Source organism: Hippocampus guttulatus, chromosome 13, assembly GCF_054856545.1.
Source record: "Hippocampus guttulatus isolate MCC_2025c chromosome 13, RoL_Hgut_1.0, whole genome shotgun sequence".
NCBI lineage: Eukaryota > Metazoa > Chordata > Actinopteri > Syngnathiformes > Syngnathidae > Hippocampus > Hippocampus guttulatus.
Window position 1 is genome coordinate 20,755,309 of NC_141273.1, and position 20,870 is coordinate 20,776,178.

Sequence of the window (20,870 nt, forward strand, 5' to 3'; positions counted from 1 at the left end):
GTGAGTTTGAATGTATCTTCATAGGAATGAGTTGTGTGGTCAAATTAATGCTTATTTAGGCTTCAGGAGGTCACCCTGAACAAAATACATGTTGAAGTGTGTGCATAAGTCCTTTGGTTTAGGCGTGACACTCAATTTGAGTTTTTATTGCTTTAAATGCATTTTCAGCCCGAGCTGAGCGCGTTTTGTGAGTTTGAATGTATCTTCATAGGAATGAGTTGTGTGGTCAAATTAATGCTCATTTAGGCGTCAGGTGGTCATCCTGAACAAAATACATGTTGAAGTGTGTGCATAAGTCCTTTGGTTTAGGCGTGACACTCAATTTGAGTTTTTATTGCTTTAAATGCATTTTCAGGCCGAGCTGAGCACGTTTTGTGAGTTTGAATGTATCTTCATAGGAATGAGTTGGGTGGTCAAATTAATGCTCATTTAGGCTTCAGGTGGTCATCCTGAACTAAATACATGTTGAAGTGTGTGCATAAGTCCTTTGGTTTAGGCGTGACACTCAATTTGAGTTTTTATTGCTTTAAATGCATTTTCATCCCGAGCTGAGCACGTTTTGTGAGTTTGAATGTATCTTCATAGGAATGAGTTGTGTGGTCAAATTAATGCTCATATGGGCTTCAGGAGGTCATCCTGAACAAAATACATGTTGAAGTGTGTGCATAAGTCCTTTGGTTTAGGCGTGACACTCAATTTGAGTTTTTATTGCTTTAAATGCATTTTCAGCCTGAGTTGAGCACGTTTTGTGAGTTTGAATGTATCTTCATAGGAATGAGTTGTGTGGTCAAATTAATGCTCATTTAGGCTTCAGGTGGTCATCCTGAACTAAATACATGTTGAAGTGTGTGCATAAGTCCTTTGGTTTAGGCGTGACACTCAATTTGAGTTTTTATTGCTTTAAATGCATTTTCATCCCGAGCTGAGCACGTTTTGTGAGTTTGAATGTATCTTCATAGGAATGAGTTGTGTAGACAAATTAATGCTCATATGGGCTTCAGGATGTCATCCTGAACTAAATACATGTTGAAGTGTGTGCATAAGTCCTTTGGTTTAGGTGTGACACTAAATTTGAGTTTTTATTGCTTTAAATGCATTTTCAGCCCGAGCTGAGCGCGTTTTGTGAGTTTGAATGTATCTTCATAGGAATGAGTTGTGTGGTCAAATTAATGCTTATTTAGGCTTCAGGAGGTCACCCTGAACAAAATACATGTTGAAGTGTGTGCATAAGTCCTTTGGTTTAGGCGTGACACTCAATTTGAGTTTTTATTGCTTTAAATGCATTTTCAGCCCGAGCTGAGCGCGTTTTGTGAGTTTGAATGTATCTTCATAGGAATGAGTTGTGTGGTCAAATTAATGCTCATTTAGGCGTCAGGTGGTCATCCTGAACAAAATACATGTTGAAGTGTGTGCATAAGTCCTTTGGTTTAGGCGTGACACTCAATTTGAGTTTTTATTGCTTTAAATGCATTTTCAGGCCGAGCTGAGCACGTTTTGTGTGTTTGAATGTATCTTCATAAGAATGAGTTGTGTGGTCAAATTAATGATCATATGGGCTTCAGGAGGTCATCCTGAACAAAATACATGTTGAAGTGTGTCCATAAGTCCTTTGGTTTAGGCGTGACACTCAATTTGAGTTTTTATTGCTTTAAATGCATTTTCAGCCCGAGCTGAGCGCGTTTTGTGAGTTTGAATGTATCTTCATAGGAATGAGTTGTGTGGTCAAATTAATGCTCAATTAGGCGTCAGGTGGTCATCCTGAACAAAATACATGTTGAAGTGTGTGCATAAGTCCTTTGGTTTAGGCGTGACACTCAATTTGAGTTTTTATTGCTTTAAATGCATTTTCAGGCCGAGCTGAGCACGTTTTGTGTGTTTGAATGTATCTTCATAGGAATGAGTTGTGTGGTCAAATTAATGCTCATATGGGCTTCAGGAGGTCATCCTGAACAAAATACATGTTGAAGTGTGTGCATAAGTCCTTTGGTTTAGGCGTGACACTCAATTTGAGTTTTTATTGCTTTAAATGCATTTTCAGCCTGAGTTGAGCACGTTTTGTGAGTTTGAATGTATCTTCATAGGAATGAGTTGGGTGGTCAAATTAATGCTCATTTAGGCTTCAGGTGGTCATCCTGAACTAAATACATGTTGAAGTGTGTGCATAAGTCCTTTGGTTTAGGCGTGACACTCAATTTGAGTTTTTATTGCTTTAAATGCATTTTCATCCCGAGCTGAGCACGTTTTGTGAGTTTGAATGTATCTTCATAGGAATGAGTTGTGTGGTCAAATTAATGCTCATATGGGCTTCAGGAGGTCATCCTGAACAAAATACATGTTGAAGTGTGTGCATAAGTCCTTTGGTTTAGGTGTGACACTCAATTTGAGTTTTTATTGCTTTAAATGCATTTTCAGAGCGAGCTGAGCACGTTTTTTGAGTTTGAATGTATCTTCATAGGAATGAGTTGTGTGGTCAAATTATTGCTCATTTAGGCTTCAGGAGGTCATCCTGAACAAAATACATGTTGAAGTGTGTGCATAAGTCCTTTGGTTTAGGCGTGACACTCAATTTGAGTTTTTATTGCTTTAAATGCATTTTCAGCCCGAGCTGAGCAAGTTTTGTGAGTTTGAATGTATCTTCATAGGAATGAGTTGTGTGGTCAAATTAATGCTCATTTAGGCTTCAGGTGGTCATCGTGAACAAAATACATGTTGAAGTGTGTGCATAAGTCCTTTGGTTTAGGCGTGACACTCAATTTGAGTTTTTATTGCTTTAAATGCATTTTCAGCCCGAGCTGAGCACGTTTTGTGAGTTTGAATGTATCTTCATAAGAATGAGTTGTGTGGTCAAATTAATGATCATATGGGCTTCAGGAGGTCATCCTGAACAAAATACATGTTGAAGTGTGTCCATAAGTCCTTTGGTTTAGGCGTGACACTCAATTTGAGTTTTTATTGCTTTAAATGCATTTTCAGCCCGAGCTGAGCGCGTTTTGTGAGTTTGAATGTATCTTCATAGGAATGAGTTGTGTGGTCAAATTAATGCTCAATTAGGCGTCAGGTGGTCATCCTGAACAAAATACATGTTGAAGTGTGTGCATAAGTCCTTTGGTTTAGGCGTGACACTCAATTTGAGTTTTTATTGCTTTAAATGCATTTTCAGGCCGAGCTGAGCACGTTTTGTGTGTTTGAATGTATCTTCATAGGAATGAGTTGTGTGGTCAAAGTAATGCTCATATGGGCTTCAGGAGGTCATCCTGAACAAAATACATGTTGAAGTGTGTGCATAAGTCCTTTGGTTTAGGCGTGACACTCAATTTGAGTTTTTATTGCTTTAAATGCATTTTCAGCCTGAGTTGAGCACGTTTTGTGAGTTTGAATGTATCTTCATAGGAATGAGTTGGGTGGTCAAATTAATGCTCATTTAGGCTTCAGGTGGTCATCCTGAACTAAATACATGTTGAAGTGTGTGCATAAGTCCTTTGGTTTAGGCGTGACACTCAATTTGAGTTTTTATTGCTTTAAATGCATTTTCATCCCGAGCTGAGCACGTTTTGTGAGTTTGAATGTATCTTCATAGGAATGAGTTGTGTGGTCAAATTAATGCTCATATGGGCTTCAGGAGGTCATCCTGAACAAAATACATGTTGAAGTGTGTGCATAAGTCCTTTGGTTTAGGTGTGACACTCAATTTGAGTTTTTATTGCTTTAAATGCATTTTCAGAGCGAGCTGAGCACGTTTTTTGAGTTTGAATGTATCTTCATAGGAATGAGTTGTGTGGTCAAATTATTGCTCATTTAGGCTTCAGGAGGTCATCCTGAACAAAATACATGTTGAAGTGTGTGCATAAGTCCTTTGGTTTAGGCGTGACACTCAATTTGAGTTTTTATTGCTTTAAATGCATTTTCAGCCCGAGCTGAGCAAGTTTTGTGAGTTTGAATGTATCTTCATAGGAATGAGTTGTGTGGTCAAATTAATGCTCATTTAGGCTTCAGGTGGTCATCCTGAACAAAATACATGTTGAAGTGTGTGCATAAGTCCTTTGGTTTAGGCGTGACACTCAATTTGAGTTTTTATTGCTTTAAATGCATTTTCAGCCCGAGCTGAGCACGTTTTGTGAGTTTGAATGTATCTTCATAGGAATGAGTTGTGTAGTCAAATTAATGCTCATATGGGCTTCAGGAGGTCATCCTGAACAAAATACATGTTGAAGTGTGTGCATAAGTCCTTTGGTTTAGGCGTGACACTCAATTTGAGTTTTTATTGCTTTAAATGCATTTTCAGCCCGAGCTGAGCGCGTTTTGTGAGTTTGAATGTATCTTCATAGGAATGAGTTGTGTGGTCAAATTAATGCTCATTTAGGCGTCAGGTGGTCATCCTGAACAAAATACATGTTGAAGTGTGTGCATAAGTCCTTTGGTTTAGGCGTGACACTCAATTTGAGTTTTTATTGCTTTAAATGCATTTTCAGGCCGAGCTGAGCACGTTTTGTGTGTTTGAATGTATCTTCATAAGAATGAGTTGTGTGGTCAAATTAATGATCATATGGGCTTCAGGAGGTCATCCTGAACAAAATACATGTTGAAGTGTGTCCATAAGTCCTTTGGTTTAGGCGTGACACTCAATTTGAGTTTTTATTGCTTTAAATGCATTTTCAGCCCGAGCTGAGCGCGTTTTGTGAGTTTGAATGTATCTTCATAGGAATGAGTTGTGTGGTCAAATTAATGCTCAATTAGGCGTCAGGTGGTCATCCTGAACAAAATACATGTTGAAGTGTGTGCATAAGTCCTTTGGTTTAGGCGTGACACTCAATTTGAGTTTTTATTGCTTTAAATGCATTTTCAGGCCGAGCTGAGCACGTTTTGTGTGTTTGAATGTATCTTCATAGGAATGAGTTGTGTGGTCAAATTAATGCTCATATGGGCTTCAGGAGGTCATCCTGAACAAAATACATGTTGAAGTGTGTGCATAAGTCCTTTGGTTTAGGCGTGACACTCAATTTGAGTTTTTATTGCTTTAAATGCATTTTCAGCCTGAGTTGAGCACGTTTTGTGAGTTTGAATGTATCTTCATAGGAATGAGTTGTGTGGTCAAATTAATGCTCATATGGGCTTCAGGAGGTCATCCTGAACAAAATACATTTTGAAGTGTGTGAATAAGTCCTTTGGTTTAGGTGTGACACTCAATTTGAGTTTTATTGCTTTAAATGCATTTTCAGCCCGAGCTGAGCACGTTTTGTGAGTTTGAATGTATCTTCATAGGAATGAGTTGTGTGGTCAAATTAATGCTCATATGGGCTTCAGGAGGTCATCCTGAACAAAATACATGTTGAAGTGTGTGCATAAGTCCTTTGGTTTAGGTGTGACACTCAATTTGAGTTTTTATTGCTTTAAATGCATTTTCAGCCCGAGGTGAGCGCGTTTTGTGAGTTTGAATGTATCTTCATAGGAATGAGTTGTGTGGTAAAATTAATGCTCAATTAGGCGTCAGGTTGTCATCCTGAACAAAATACATGTTGAAGTGTGTGCATAAGTCCTTTGGTTTAGGCGTGACACTCAATTTGAGTTTTTATTGCTTTAAATGCATTTTCAGGCCGAGCTGAGCACGTTTTGTGTGTTTGAATGTATCTTCATAGGAATGAGTTGTGTGGTCAAATTAATGCTCATATGGGCTTCAGGAGGTCATCCTGAACAAAATACATGTTGAAGTGTGTGCATAAGTCCTTTGGTTTAGGCGTGACACTCAATTTGAGTTTTTATTGCTTTAAATGCATTTTCAGCCTGAGTTGAGCACGTTTTGTGAGTTTGAATGTATCTTCATAGGAATGAGTTGTGTGGTCAAATTAATGCTCATTTAGGCTTCAGGTGGTCATCCTGAACTAAATACATGTTGAAGTGTGTGCATAAGTCCTTTGGTTTAGGTGTGACACTCAATTTGAGTTTTAATTGCTTTAAATGCATTTTCAGCCCAAGCTGAGCACGTTTTGTGAGTTTGAATGTATCTTCATAGGAATGAGTTGTGTAGTCAAATTAATGCTCATTTAGGCTTCAGGTGGTCATCCTGAACTAAATACATGTTGAAGTGTGTGCATAAGTCCTTTGGTTTAGGCGTGACACTCAATTTGAGTTTTTATTGCTTTAAATTAAATGCATTTTCAGCCCGAGCTGAGCGCGCTTTCTGACTTTGAATGTATCTTCATAGGAATGAGTTGTGTGGTCAAATTAATGCTCATTTAGGCGTCAGGTGGTCATCCTGAACAAAATACATGTTGAAGTGTGTGCATAAGTCCTTTGGTTTAGGCGTGACACTCAATTTGAGTTTTTATTGCTTTAAATGCATTTTCATCCCGAGTTGAGCGCGTTTTGTGAGTTTGAATGTATTCTCATAGGAATGAGTTGTGTGGTCAAATTAATGCTCATATGGGCTTCAGGAGGTCATCCTGAACAAAATACATGTTGAAGTGTGTGCATAAGTCCTTTGGTTTAGGCGTGACACTCAATTTGAGCTTTTATTGCTTTAAATGCATTTTCAGCCCGAGTTGAGCGCGTTTTGTGAGTTTGAATGTATCTTCATAGGAATGAGTTGTGTGGTCAAATTAATGCTCATTTAGGCTTCAGGTGGTCATCGTGAACAAAATACATGTTGAAGTGTGTGCATAAGTCCTTTGGTTTAGGCGTGACACTCAATTTGAGTTGTTATTGCTTTAAATGCATTTTCAGCCCGAGCTGAGCACGTTTTGTGAGTTTGAATGTATCTTCATAGGAATGAGTTGTGTGGTCAAATTAATGCTCATATGGGCTTCAGGAGGTCATCCTGAACAAAATACATGTTGAAGTGTGTGCATAAGTCCTTTGGTTTAGGTGTGACACTCAATTTGAGTTTTTATTGCTTTAAATGCATTTTCAGCCCGAGCTGAGCACTTTTTTTGAGTTTGAATGTATCTTCATAGGAATGAGTTGTGTGGTCAAATTATTGCTCATTTAGGCTTCAGGAGGTCATCCTGAACAAAACACATGTTGAAGTGTGTGCATAAGTCCTTTGGTTTAGGCGTGACACTCAATTTGAGTTTTTATTGCTTTAAATGCATTTTCAGGCCGAGCTGAGCACGTTTTGTGTGTTTGAATGTATCTTCATAGGAATGAGTTGTGTGGTCAAATGAATGCTCATTTAGGCGTCAGGTGGTCATCCTGAACAAAATACATGTTGAAGTGTGTGCATAAGTCCTTTGGTTTAGGCGTGACACTCAATTTGAGTTTTTATTGCTTTAAATGCATTTTCAGGCCGAGCTGAGCACGTTTTGTGTGTTTAAATGTATCTTCATAGGAATGAGTTGTGTGGTCAAATTAATGCTCATATGGGCTTCAGGAGGTCATCCTGAACAAAATACATGTTGAAGTGTGTGCATAAGTCCTTTGGTTTAGGCGTGACACTCAATTTGAGCTTTTATTGCTTTAAATGCATTTTCAGCCCGAGTTGAGCACGTTTTGTGAGTTTGAATGTATCTTCATAGGAATGAGTTGTGTGGTCAAATTAATGCTCATTTAGGCTTCAGGTGGTCATCGTGAACAAAATACATGTTGAAGTGTGTGCATAAGTCCTTTGGTTTAGGCGTGACACTCAATTTGAGTTTTTATTGCTTTAAATGCATTTTCAGCCCGAGCTGAGCACGTTTTGTGAGTTTGAATGTATCTTCATAGGAATGAGTTGTGTGGTCAAATTAATGCTCATATGGGCTTCAGGAGGTCATCCTGAACAAAATACATGTTGAAGTGTGTGCATAAGTCCTTTGGTTTAGGTGTGACACTCAATTTGAGTTTTTATTGCTTTAAATGCATTTTCAGCCCGAGCTGAGCACGTTTTTTGAGTTTGAATGTATCTTCATAGGAATGAGTTGTGTAATCAAATTATTGCTCATTTAGGCTTCAGGAGGTCATCTTGAACAAAATCCATGTTGAAGTGTGTGCATAAGTCCTTTGGTTTAGGCGTGACACTCAATTTGAGTTTTTATTGCTTTAAATGCATTTTCAGCCCGAGCTGAGCGTGTTTTGTGAGTTTGAATGTATCTTCATAGGAATGAGTTGTGTGGTCAAATTAATGCTTATTTAGGCTTCAGGAGGTCATCCTGAATAAAATACATGTTGAAGTGTGTGCATAAGTCCTTTGGTTTAGGCGTGACACTCAATTTGAGTTTTTATTGCTTTAAATGCATTTTCAGCCCGAGCTGAGCACGTTTTGTGAGTTTGAATGTATCTTCATAGGAATGAGTTGTGTAGTCAAATTAATGCTCATATGGGGTTCCGAAGGTCATCCTGAACAAAATACATGTTGAAATGTGTGCATAAGTCCTTTGGTTTAGGTGTGACACTCAATTTGAGTTTTTATTGCTTTAAATGCATTTTCAGCCCGAGCTGAGCACGTTTTGTGAGTTTGAATGTATCTTCATAGGAATGAGTTGTGTGGTCAAATTAATGCTCATTTAGGCTTCAGGTGGTCATCCTGAACTAAATACATGTTGAAGTGTGTGCATAAGTCCTTTGGTTTAGGCGTGACACTCAATTGGAGTTTTTATTGCTTTAAATTAAATGCATTTTCAGCCCGAGCTGAGCGCACTTTCTGACTTTGAATGTATCTTCATAGGAATGAGTTGTGTGGTCAAATTATTGCTGATTTAGGCTTCAGGAGGTCATCCTGAACAAAATACATGTTGAAGTGTGTGCATAAGTCCTTTGGTTTAGGCGTGACACTCAATTTGAGTTTTTATTGCTTTAAATGCATTTTCAGCCCGAGCTGAGCGCGCTTTCTGACTTTGAATGTATCTTCATAGGAATGAGTTGTGTGGTCAAATTAATGCTCATTTAGGCGTCAGGTGGTCATCCTGAACAAAATACATGTTGAAGTGTGTGCATAAGTCCTTTGGTTTAGGCGTGACACTCAATTGAGTTTTTATTGCTTTAAATGCATTTTCAGCCCGAGCTGAGCACGTTTTGTGAGTTTGAATGTATCTTCATAGGAATGAGTTGTGTAGTCAAATTAATGCTCATATGGGCTTCAGGAGGTCATCCTGAACAAAATACATGTTGAAGTGTGTGCATAAGTCCTTTGGTTTAGGCGTGACACTCAATTTGAGTTTTTATTGCTTTAAATGCATTTTCAGCCCGAGCTGAGCGCGTTTTGTGAGTTTGAATGTATCTTCATAGGAATGAGTTGTGTGGTCAAATTAATGCTTATTTAGGCTTCAGGAGGTCATCCTGAACAAAATACATGTTGAAGTGTGTGCATAAGTCCTTTGGTTTAGGCGTGACACTCAATTTGAGTTTTTATTGCTTTAAATGCATTTTCAGCCCGAGCTGAGCACGTTTTGTGAGTTTGAATGTATCTTCATAGGAATGAGTTGTGTAGTCAAATTAATGCTCATATGGGCTTCAGGAGGTCATCCTGAACAAAATACATGTTGAAGTGTGTGCATAAGTCCTTTGGTTTAGGCGTGACACTCAATTTGAGTTTTTATTGCTTTAAATGCATTTTCAGCCCGAGCTGAGCGCGTTTTGTGAGTTTGAATGTATCTTCATAGGAATGAGTTGTGTGGTCAAATTAATGCTCATTTAGGCGTCAGGTGGTCATCCTGAACAAAATACATGTTGAAGTGTGTGCATAAGTCCTTTGGTTTAGGCGTGACACTCAATTTGAGTTTTTATTGCTTTAAATGCATTTTCAGGCCGAGCTGAGCACGTTTTGTGTGTTTGAATGTATCTTCATAAGAATGAGTTGTGTGGTCAAATTAATGATCATATGGGCTTCAGGAGGTCATCCTGAACAAAATACATGTTGAAGTGTGTCCATAAGTCCTTTGGTTTAGGCGTGACACTCAATTTGAGTTTTTATTGCTTTAAATGCATTTTCAGCCCGAGCTGAGCGCGTTTTGTGAGTTTGAATGTATCTTCATAGGAATGAGTTGTGTGGTCAAATTAATGCTCAATTAGGTGTCAGGTGGTCATCCTGAACAAAATACATGTTGAAGTGTGTGCATAAGTCCTTTGGTTTAGGCGTGACACTCAATTTGAGTTTTTATTGCTTTAAATGCATTTTCAGGCCGAGCGGAGCACGTTTTGTGTGTTTGAATGTATCTTCATAGGAATGAGTTGTGTGGTCAAATTAATGCTCATATGGGCTTCAGGAGGTCATCCTGAACAAAATACATGTTGAAGTGTGTGCATAAGTCCTTTGGTTTAGGCGTGACACTCAATTTGAGTTTTTATTGCTTTAAATGCATTTTCAGCCTGAGTTGAGCACGTTTTGTGAGTTTGAATGTATCTTCATAGGAATGAGTTGTGTGGTCAAATTAATGCTCATTTAGGCTTCAGGTGGTCATCCTGAACTAAATACATGTTGAAGTGTGTGCATAAGTCCTTTGGTTTAGGCGTGACACTCAATTTGAGTTTTTATTGCTTTAAATGCATTTTCATCCCGAGCTGAGCACGTTTTGTGAGTTTGAATGTATCTTCATAGGAATGAGTTGTGTGGTCAAATTAATGCTCATATGGGCTTCAGGAGGTCATCCTGAACAAAATACATGTTGAAGTGTGTGCATAAGTCCTTTGGTTTAGGTGTGACACTCAATTTGAGTTTTTATTGCTTTAAATGCATTTTCAGACCGAGCTGAGCACGTTTTTTGAGTTTGAATGTATCTTCATAGGAATGAGTTGTGTGGTCAAATTATTGCTCATTTAGGCTTCAGGAGGTCATCCTGAACAAAATACATGTTGAAGTGTGTGCATAAGTCCTTTGGTTTAGGCGTGACACTCAATTTGAGTTTTTATTGCTTTAAATGCACTTTCAGCCCGAGCTGAGCACGTTTTGTGAGTTTGAATGTATCTTCATAGGAATGAGTTGTGTGGTCAAATTAATGCTTATTTAGGCTTCAGGAGGTCACCCTGAACAAAATACATGTTGAAGTGTGTGCATAAGTCCTTTGGTTTAGGCGTGACACTCAATTTGAGTTTTTATTGCTTTAAATGCATTTTCAGCCCGAGCTGAGCAAGTTTTGTGAGTTTGAATGTATCTTCATAGGAATGAGTTGTGTGGTCAAATTAATGCTCATTTAGGCTTCAGGTGGTCATCCTGAACAAAATACATGTTGAAGTGTGTGCATAAGTCCTTTGGTTTAGGTGTGACACTCAATTTGAGTTTTAATTGCTTTAAATGCATTTTCAGCCCAAGCTGAGCACGTTTTGTGAGTTTGAATGTATCTTCATAGGAATGAGTTGTGTAGTCAAATTAATGCTCATTTAGGCTTCAGGTGGTCATCCTGAACTAAATACATGTTGAAGTGTGTGCATAAGTCCTTTGGTTTAGGCGTGACACTCAATTTGAGTTTTTATTGCTTTAAATGCATTTTCAGGCCGAGCTGAGCACGTTTTGTGTGTTTGAATGTATCTTCATAGGAATGAGTTGTGTGGTCAAATTAATGCTCATATGGGCTTCAGGAGGTCATCCTGAACAAAATACATGTTGAAGTGTGTGCATAAGTCCTTTGGTTTAGGCGTGACACTCAATTTGAGCTTTTATTGCTTTAAATGCATTTTCAGCCCGAGTTGAGCACGTTTTGTGAGTTTGAATGTATCTTCATAGGAATGAGTTGTGTGGTCAAATTAATGCTCATTTAGGCTTCAGGTGGTCATCGTGAACAAAATCCATGTTGAAGTGTGTGCATAAGTCCTTTGGTTTAGGCGTGACACTCAATTTGAGTTTTTATTGCTTTAAATGCATTTTCAGCCCGAGCTGAGCGCGCTTTCTGACTTTGAATGTATCTTCATAGGAATGAGTTGTGTGGTCAAATTAATGCTCATTTATGCGTCAGGTGGTCATCCTGAACAAAATACATGTTGAAGTGTGTGCATAAGTCCTTTGGTTTAGGCGTGACACTCAATTTGAGTTTTTATTGCTTTAAATGCATTTTCAGGCCGAGCTGAGCACGTTTTGTGAGTTTGAATGTATCTTCATAGGAATGAGTTGTGTAGTCAAATTAATGCTCATATGGGCTTCAGGAGGTCATCCTGAACAAAATACATGTTGAAGTGTGTGCATAAGTCCTTTGGTTTAGGCGTGACACTCAATTTGAGTTTTTATTGCTTTAAATGCATTTTCAGCCCGAGCTGAGCGCGTTTTGTGAGTTTGAATGTATCTTCATAGGAATGAGTTGTGTGGTCAAATTAATGCTTATTTAGGCTTCAGGAGGTCACCCTGAACAAAATACATGTTGAAGTGTGTGCATAAGTCCTTTGGTTTAGGCGTGACACTCAATTTGAGTTTTTATTGCTTTAAATGCATTTTCAGGCCGAGCTGAGCACGTTTTGTGTGTTTGAATGTATCTTCATAAGAATGAGTTGTGTGGTCAAATTAATGATCATATGGGCTTCAGGAGGTCATCCTGAACAAAATACATGTTGAAGTGTGTCCATAAGTCCTTTGGTTTAGGCGTGACACTCAATTTGAGTTTTTATTGCTTTAAATGCATTTTCAGCCCGAGCTGAGCGCGTTTTGTGAGTTTGAATGTATCTTCATAGGAATGAGTTGTGTGGTCAAATTAATGCTCAATTAGGCGTCAGGTGGTCATCCTGAACAAAATACATGTTGAAGTGTGTGCATAAGTCCTTTGGTTTAGGCGTGACACTCAATTTGAGTTTTTATTGCTTTAAATGCATTTTCAGGCCGAGCTGAGCACGTTTTGTGTGTTTGAATGTATCTTCATAGGAATGAGTTGTGTGGTCAAATTAATGCTCATATGGGCTTCAGGAGGTCATCCTGAACAAAATACATGTTGAAGTGTGTGCATAAGTCCTTTGGTTTAGGCGTGACACTCAATTTGAGTTTTTATTGCTTTAAATGCATTTTCAGCCTGAGTTGAGCACGTTTTGTGAGTTTGAATGTATCTTCATAGGAATGAGTTGTGTGGTCAAATTAATGCTCATTTAGGCTTCAGGTGGTCATCCTGAACTAAATACATGTTGAAGTGTGTGCATAAGTCCTTTGGTTTAGGCGTGACACTCAATTTGAGTTTTTATTGCTTTAAATGCATTTTCATCCCGAGCTGAGCACGTTTTGTGAGTTTGAATGTATCTTCATAGGAATGAGTTGTGTGGTCAAATTAATGCTCATATGGGCTTCAGGAGGTCATCCTGAACAAAATACATGTTGAAGTGTGTGCATAAGTCCTTTGGTTTAGGTGTGACACTCAATTTGAGTTTTTATTGCTTTAAATGCATTTTCAGACCGAGCTGAGCACGTTTTTTGAGTTTGAATGTATCTTCATAGGAATGAGTTGTGTGGTCAAATTATTGCTCATTTAGGCTTCAGGAGGTCATCCTGAACAAAATACATGTTGAAGTGTGTGCATAAGTCCTTTGGTTTAGGCGTGACACTCAATTTGAGTTTTTATTGCTTTAAATGCACTTTCAGCCCGAGCTGAGCACGTTTTGTGAGTTTGAATGTATCTTCATAGGAATGAGTTGTGTGGTCAAATTAATGCTTATTTAGGCTTCAGGAGGTCACCCTGAACAAAATACATGTTGAAGTGTGTGCATAAGTCCTTTGGTTTAGGCGTGACACTCAATTTGAGTTTTTATTGCTTTAAATGCATTTTCAGCCCGAGCTGAGCAAGTTTTGTGAGTTTGAATGTATCTTCATAGGAATGAGTTGTGTGGTCAAATTAATGCTCATTTAGGCTTCAGGTGGTCATCCTGAACAAAATACATGTTGAAGTGTGTGCATAAGTCCTTTGGTTTAGGTGTGACACTCAATTTGAGTTTTAATTGCTTTAAATGCATTTTCAGCCCAAGCTGAGCACGTTTTGTGAGTTTGAATGTATCTTCATAGGAATGAGTTGTGTAGTCAAATTAATGCTCATTTAGGCTTCAGGTGGTCATCCTGAACTAAATACATGTTGAAGTGTGTGCATAAGTCCTTTGGTTTAGGCGTGACACTCAATTTGAGTTTTTATTGCTTTAAATGCATTTTCAGGCCGAGCTGAGCACGTTTTGTGTGTTTGAATGTATCTTCATAGGAATGAGTTGTGTGGTCAAATTAATGCTCATATGGGCTTCAGGAGGTCATCCTGAACAAAATACATGTTGAAGTGTGTGCATAAGTCCTTTGGTTTAGGCGTGACACTCAATTTGAGCTTTTATTGCTTTAAATGCATTTTCAGCCCGAGTTGAGCACGTTTTGTGAGTTTGAATGTATCTTCATAGGAATGAGTTGTGTGGTCAAATTAATGCTCATTTAGGCTTCAGGTGGTCATCGTGAACAAAATCCATGTTGAAGTGTGTGCATAAGTCCTTTGGTTTAGGCGTGACACTCAATTTGAGTTTTTATTGCTTTAAATGCATTTTCAGCCCGAGCTGAGCGCGCTTTCTGACTTTGAATGTATCTTCATAGGAATGAGTTGTGTGGTCAAATTAATGCTCATTTATGCGTCAGGTGGTCATCCTGAACAAAATACATGTTGAAGTGTGTGCATAAGTCCTTTGGTTTAGGCGTGACACTCAATTTGAGTTTTTATTGCTTTAAATGCATTTTCAGGCCGAGCTGAGCACGTTTTGGGAGTTTGAATGTATCTTCATAGGAATGAGTTGTGTAGTCAAATTAATGCTCATATGGGCTTCAGGAGGTCATCCTGAACAAAATACATGTTGAAGTGTGTGCATAAGTCCTTTGGTTTAGGCGTGACACTCAATTTGAGTTTTTATTGCTTTAAATGCATTTTCAGCCCGAGCTGAGCGCGTTTTGTGAGTTTGAATGTATCTTCATAGGAATGAGTTGTGTGGTCAAATTAATGCTTATTTAGGCTTCAGGAGGTCACCCTGAACAAAATACATGTTGTAGTGTGTGCATAAGTCCTTTGGTTTAGGCGTGACACTCAATTTGAGTTTTTATTGCTTTAAATGCATTTTCAGCCCGAGCTGAGCGCGTTTTGTGAGTTTGAATGTATCTTCATAGGAATGAGTTGTGTGGTCAAATTAATGCTCATTTAGGCGTCAGGTGGTCATCCTGAACAAAATACATGTTGAAGTGTGTGCATAAGTCCTTTGGTTTAGGCGTGACACTCAATTTGAGTTTTTATTGCTTTAAATGCATTTTCAGGCCGAGCTGAGCACGTTTTGTGTGTTTGAATGTATCTTCATAGGAATGAGTTGTGTGGTCAAATTAATGCTCATATGGGCTTCAGGAGGTCATCCTGAACAAAATACATGTTGAAGTGTGTGCATAAGTCCTTTGGTTTAGGCGTGACACTCAATTTGAGTTTTTATTGCTTTAAATGCATTTTCAGCCCGAGCTGAGCGCGTTTTGTGAGTTTGAATGTATCTTCATAGGAATGAGTTGTGTGGTCAAATTAATGCTTATTTAGGCTTCAGGAGGTCACCCTGAACAAAATACATGTTGTAGTGTGTGCATAAGTCCTTTGGTTTAGGCGTGACACTCAATTTGAGTTTTTATTGCTTTAAATGCATTTTCAGCCCGAGCTGAGCGCGTTTTGTGAGTTTGAATGTATCTTCATAGGAATGAGTTGTGTGCTCAAATTAATGCTCATTTAGGCGTCAGGTGGTCATCCTGAACAAAATACATGTTGAAGTGTGTGCATAAGTCCTTTGGTTTAGGCGTGACACTCAATTTGAGTTTTTATTGCTTTAAATGCATTTTCAGGCCGAGCTGAGCACGTTTTGTGTGTTTGAATGTATCTTCATAGGAATGAGTTGTGTGGTCAAATTAATGCTCATATGGGCTTCAGGAGGTCATCCTGAACAAAATACATGTTGAAGTGTGTGCATAAGTCCTTTGGTTTAGGCGTGACACTCAATTTGAGCTTTTATTGCTTTAAATGCATTTTCAGCCCGAGCTGAGCACGTTTTGTGATTTTGAATGTATCTTCATAGAATGAGTTGTGTGGTCAAATTAATGCTCATATGGGCTTCAGGTGGTCATCCTGAACAAAATACATGTTGAAGTGTGTGCATAAGTCCTTTGGTTTAGGTGTGACACTCAATTTGAGTTTTAATTGCTTTAAATGCATTTTCAGCCCAAGCTGAGCACGTTTTGTGAGTTTGAATGTATCTTCATAGGAATGAGTTGTGTAGTCAAATTAATGCTCATTTAGGCTTCAGGTGGTCATCCTGAACTAAATACATGTTGAAGTGTGTGCATAAGTCCTTTGGTTTAGGCGTGACACTCAATTTGAGTTTTTATTGCTTTAAATTAAATGCATTTTCAGCCCGAGCTGAGCGCGCTTTCTGACTTTGAATGTATCTTCATAGGAATGAGTTGTGTGGTCAAATTAATGCTCATTTAGGCGTCAGGTGGTCATCCTGAACAAAATACATGTTGAAGTGTGTGCATAAGTCCTTTGGTTTAGGCGTGACACTCAATTTGAGCTTTTATTGCTTTAAATGCATTTTCAGCCCGAGTTGAGCACGTTTTGTGAGTTTGAATGTATCTTCATAGGAATGAGTTGTGTGGTCAAATTAATGCTCATTTAGGCTTCAGGTGGTCATCGTGAACAAAATCCATGTTGAAGTGTGTGCATAAGTCCTTTGGTTTAGGCGTGACACTCAATTTGAGTTTTTATTGCTTTAAATGCATTTTCAGCCCGAGCTGAGCGCGCTTTCTGACTTTGAATGTATCTTCATAGGAATGAGTTGTGTGGTCAAATTAATGCTCATTTATGCGTCAGGTGGTCATCCTGAACAAAATACATGTTGAAGTGTGTGCATAAGTCCTTTGGTTTAGGCGTGACACTCAATTTGAGTTTTTATTGCTTTAAATGCATTTTCAGGCCGAGCTGAGCACGTTTTGTGAGTTTGAATGTATCTTCATAGGAATGAGTTGTGTAGTCAAATTAATGCTCATATGGGCTTCAGGAGGTCATCCTGAACAAAATACATGTTGAAGTGTGTGCATAAGTCCTTTGGTTTAGGCGTGACACTCAATTTGAGTTTTTATTGCTTTAAATGCATTTTCAGCCCGAGCTGAGCGCGTTTTGTGAGTTTGAATGTATCTTCATAGGAATGAGTTGTGTGGTCAAATTAATGCTTATTTAGGCTTCAGGAGGTCACCCTGAACAAAATACATGTTGTAGTGTGTGCATAAGTCCTTTGGTTTAGGCGTGACACTCAATTTGAGTTTTTATTGCTTTAAATGCATTTTCAGCCCGAGCTGAGCGCGTTTTGTGAGTTTGAATGTATCTTCATAGGAATGAGTTGTGTGGTCAAATTAATGCTCATTTAGGCGTCAGGTGGTCATCCTGAACAAAATACATGTTGAAGTGTGTGCATAAGTCCTTTGGTTTAGGCGTGACACTCAATTTGAGTTTTTATTGCTTTAAATGCATTTTCAGGCTGAGCTGAGCACGTTTTGTGTGTTTGAATGTATCTTCATAGGAATGAGTTGTGTGGTCAAATTAATGCTCATATGGGCTTCAGGAGGTCATCCTGAACAAAATACATGTTGAAGTGTGTGCATAAGTCCTTTGGTTTAGGCGTGACACTCAATTTGAGCTTTTATTGCTTTAAATGCATTTTCAGCCCGAGCTGAGCACGTTTTGTGATTTTGAATGTATCTTCATAGAATGAGTTGTGTGGTCAAATTAATGCTCATTTAGGCTTCAGGTGGTCATCCTGAACAAAATACATGTTGAAGTGTGTGCATAAGTCCTTTGGTTTAGGCGTGACACTCAATTTGAGTTTTTATTGCTTTAAATGCATTTTCAGCCCGAGCTGAGCGCGTTTTGTGAGTTTGAATGTATCTTCATAGGAATGAGTTGTGTGGTCAAATTAATGCTCATTTAGGCGTCAGGTGGTCATCCTGAACAAAATACATGTTGAAGTGTGTGCATAAGTCCTTTGGTTTAGGCGTGACACTCAATTTGAGTTTTTATTGCTTTAAATGCATTTTCAGGCCGAGCTGAGCACGTTTTGTGTGTTTGAATGTATCTTCATAGGAATGAGTTGTGTGGTCAAATTAATGCTCATATGGGCTTCAGGAGGTCATCCTGAACAAAATACATGTTGAAGTGTGTGCATAAGTCCTTTGGTTTAGGCGTGACACTCAATTTGAGTTTTTATTGCTTTAAATGCATTTTCAGCCCGAGCTGAGCGCGTTTTGTGAGTTTGAATGTATCTTCATAGGAATGAGTTGTGTGGTCAAATTAATGCTTATTTAGGCTTCAGGAGGTCACCCTGAACAAAATACATGTTGTAGTGTGTGCATAAGTCCTTTGGTTTAGGCGTGACACTCAATTTGAGTTTTTATTGCTTTAAATGCATTTTCAGCCCGAGCTGAGCGCGTTTTGTGAGTTTGAATGTATCTTCATAGGAATGAGGTGTGTGGTCAAATTAATGCTCATATGGGCTTCAGGAGGTCATCCTGAACAAAATACATGTTGAAGTGTGTGCATAAGTCCTTTGGTTTAGGCGTGACACTCAATTTGAGCTTTTATTGCTTTAAATGCATTTTCAGCCCGAGTTGAGCGCGTTTTGTGAGTTTGAATATATCTTCATAGGAATGAGTTGTGTGGTCAAATTAATGCTCATTTAGGCTTCAGGTGGTCATCGTGAACAAAATACATGTTGAAGTGTGTGCATAAGTCCTTTGGTTTAGGCGTGACACTCAATTTGAGTTTTTATTGCTTTAAATGCATTTTCAGCCCGAGCTGAGCACGTTTTGTGAGTTTGAATGTATCTTCATAGGAATGAGTTGTGTGGTCAAATTAATGCTCATATGGGCTTCAGGAGGTCATCCTGAACAAAATACATGTTGAAGTGTGTGCATAAGTCCTTTGGTTTAGGTGTGACACTCAATTTGAGTTTTTATTGCTTTAAATGCATTTTCAGCCCGAGCTGAGCACTTTTTTTGAGTTTGAATGTATCTTCATAGGAATGAGTTGTGTGGTCAAATTATTGCTCATTTAGGCTTCAGGAGGTCATCCTGAACAAAACACATGTTGAAGTGTGTGCATAAGTCCTTTGGTTTAGGCGTGACACTCAATTTGAGTTTTTATCGCTTTAAATGCATTTTCAGCCCGAGCTGAGCACGTTTTGTGAGTTTCAATGTATCTTTATAGGAATGAGTTGTGTAGTCAAACTAATGCTCATATGGGCTTCAGGAGGTCATCCTGAGCAAAATACATGTTGAAGTGTGTGCATAAGTCCTTTGGTTTAGGTGTGACACTCAATTTGAGTTTTAATTGCTTTAAATGCATTTTCAGCCCGAGCTGAGCACGTTTTGTGAGTTTGAATGTATCTTCATAGGAATGAGTTGTGTGGTCAAATTAATGCTCATTTAGGCTTCAGGTGGCTATCCTGAACTAAATACATGTTGAAGTGTGTGCATAAGTCCTTTGGTTTAGGCGTGACACTCAATTTGAGTTTTTATTGCTTTAAATTAAATGCATTTTCAGCCCGAGCTGAGCGCGCTTTCTGACTTTGAATGTATCTTCATAGGAATGAGTTGTGTGGTCAAATTATTGCTGATTTAGGCTTCAGGAGGTCATCCTGAACAAAATACATGTTGAAGTGTGTGCATAAGTCCTTTGGTTTAGGCGTGACACTCAATTTGAGTTTTTATTGCTTTAAATGCATTTTCAGCCCGAGCTGAGCACGTTTTGTGAGTTTGAATGTATCTTCATAGGAATGAGTTGTGTAGTCAAATTAATGCTCATATGGGCTTCAGGATGTCATCCTGAACAAAATACATGTTGAAGTGTGTGCATAAGTCCTTTGGTTTAGGCGTGACACTCAATTTGAGTTTTTATTGCTTTAAATGCATTTTCAGGCTGAGCTGAGCACGTTTTGTGTGTTTGAATGTATCTTCATAGGAATGAGTTGTGTGGTCAAATTAATGCTCATATGGGCTTCAGGAGGTCATCCTGAACAAAATACATGTTGAAGTGTGTGCATAAGTCCTTTGGTTTAGGCGTGACACTCAATTTGAGCTTTTATTGCTTTAAATGCATTTTCAGCCCGAGCTGAGCACGTTTTGTGATTTTGAATGTATCTTCATAGAATGAGTTGTGTGGTCAAATTAATGCTCATTTAGGCTTCAGGTGGTCATCCTGAACAAAATACATGTTGAAGTGTGTGCATAAGTCCTTTGGTTTAGGCGTGACACTCAATTTGAGTTTTTATTGCTTTAAATGCATTTTCAGCCCGAGCTGAGCGCGTTTTGTGAGTTTGAATGTATCTTCATAGGAATGAGTTGTGTGGTCAAATTAATGCTCATTTAGGCGTCAGGTGGTCATCCTGAACAAAATACATGTTGAAGTGTGTGCATAAGTCCTTTGGTTTAGGCGTGACACTCAATTTGAGTTTTTATTGCTTTAAATGCATTTTCAGGCCGAGCTGAGCACGTTTTGTGTGTTTGAATGTATCTTCATAGGAATGAGTTGTGTGGTCAAATTAATGCTCATATGGGCTTCAGGAGGTCATCCTGAACAAAATACATGTTGAAGTGTGTGCATAAGTCCTTTGGTTTAGGCGTGACACTCAATTTGAGTTTTTATTGCTTTAAATGCATTTTCAGCCCGAGCTGAGCGCGTTTTGTGAGTTTGAATGTATCTTCATAGGAATGAGTTGTGTGGTCAAATTAATGCTTATTTAGGCTTCAGGAGGTCACCCTGAACAAAATACATGTTGTAGTGTGTGCATAAGTCCTTTGGTTTAGGCGTGACACTCAATTTGAGTTTTTATTGCTTTAAATGCATTTTCAGCCCGAGCTGAGCGCGTTTTGTGAGTTTGAATGTATCTTCATAGGAATGAGGTGTGTGGTCAAATTAATGCTCATATGGGCTTCAGGAGGTCATCCTGAACAAAATACATGTTGAAGT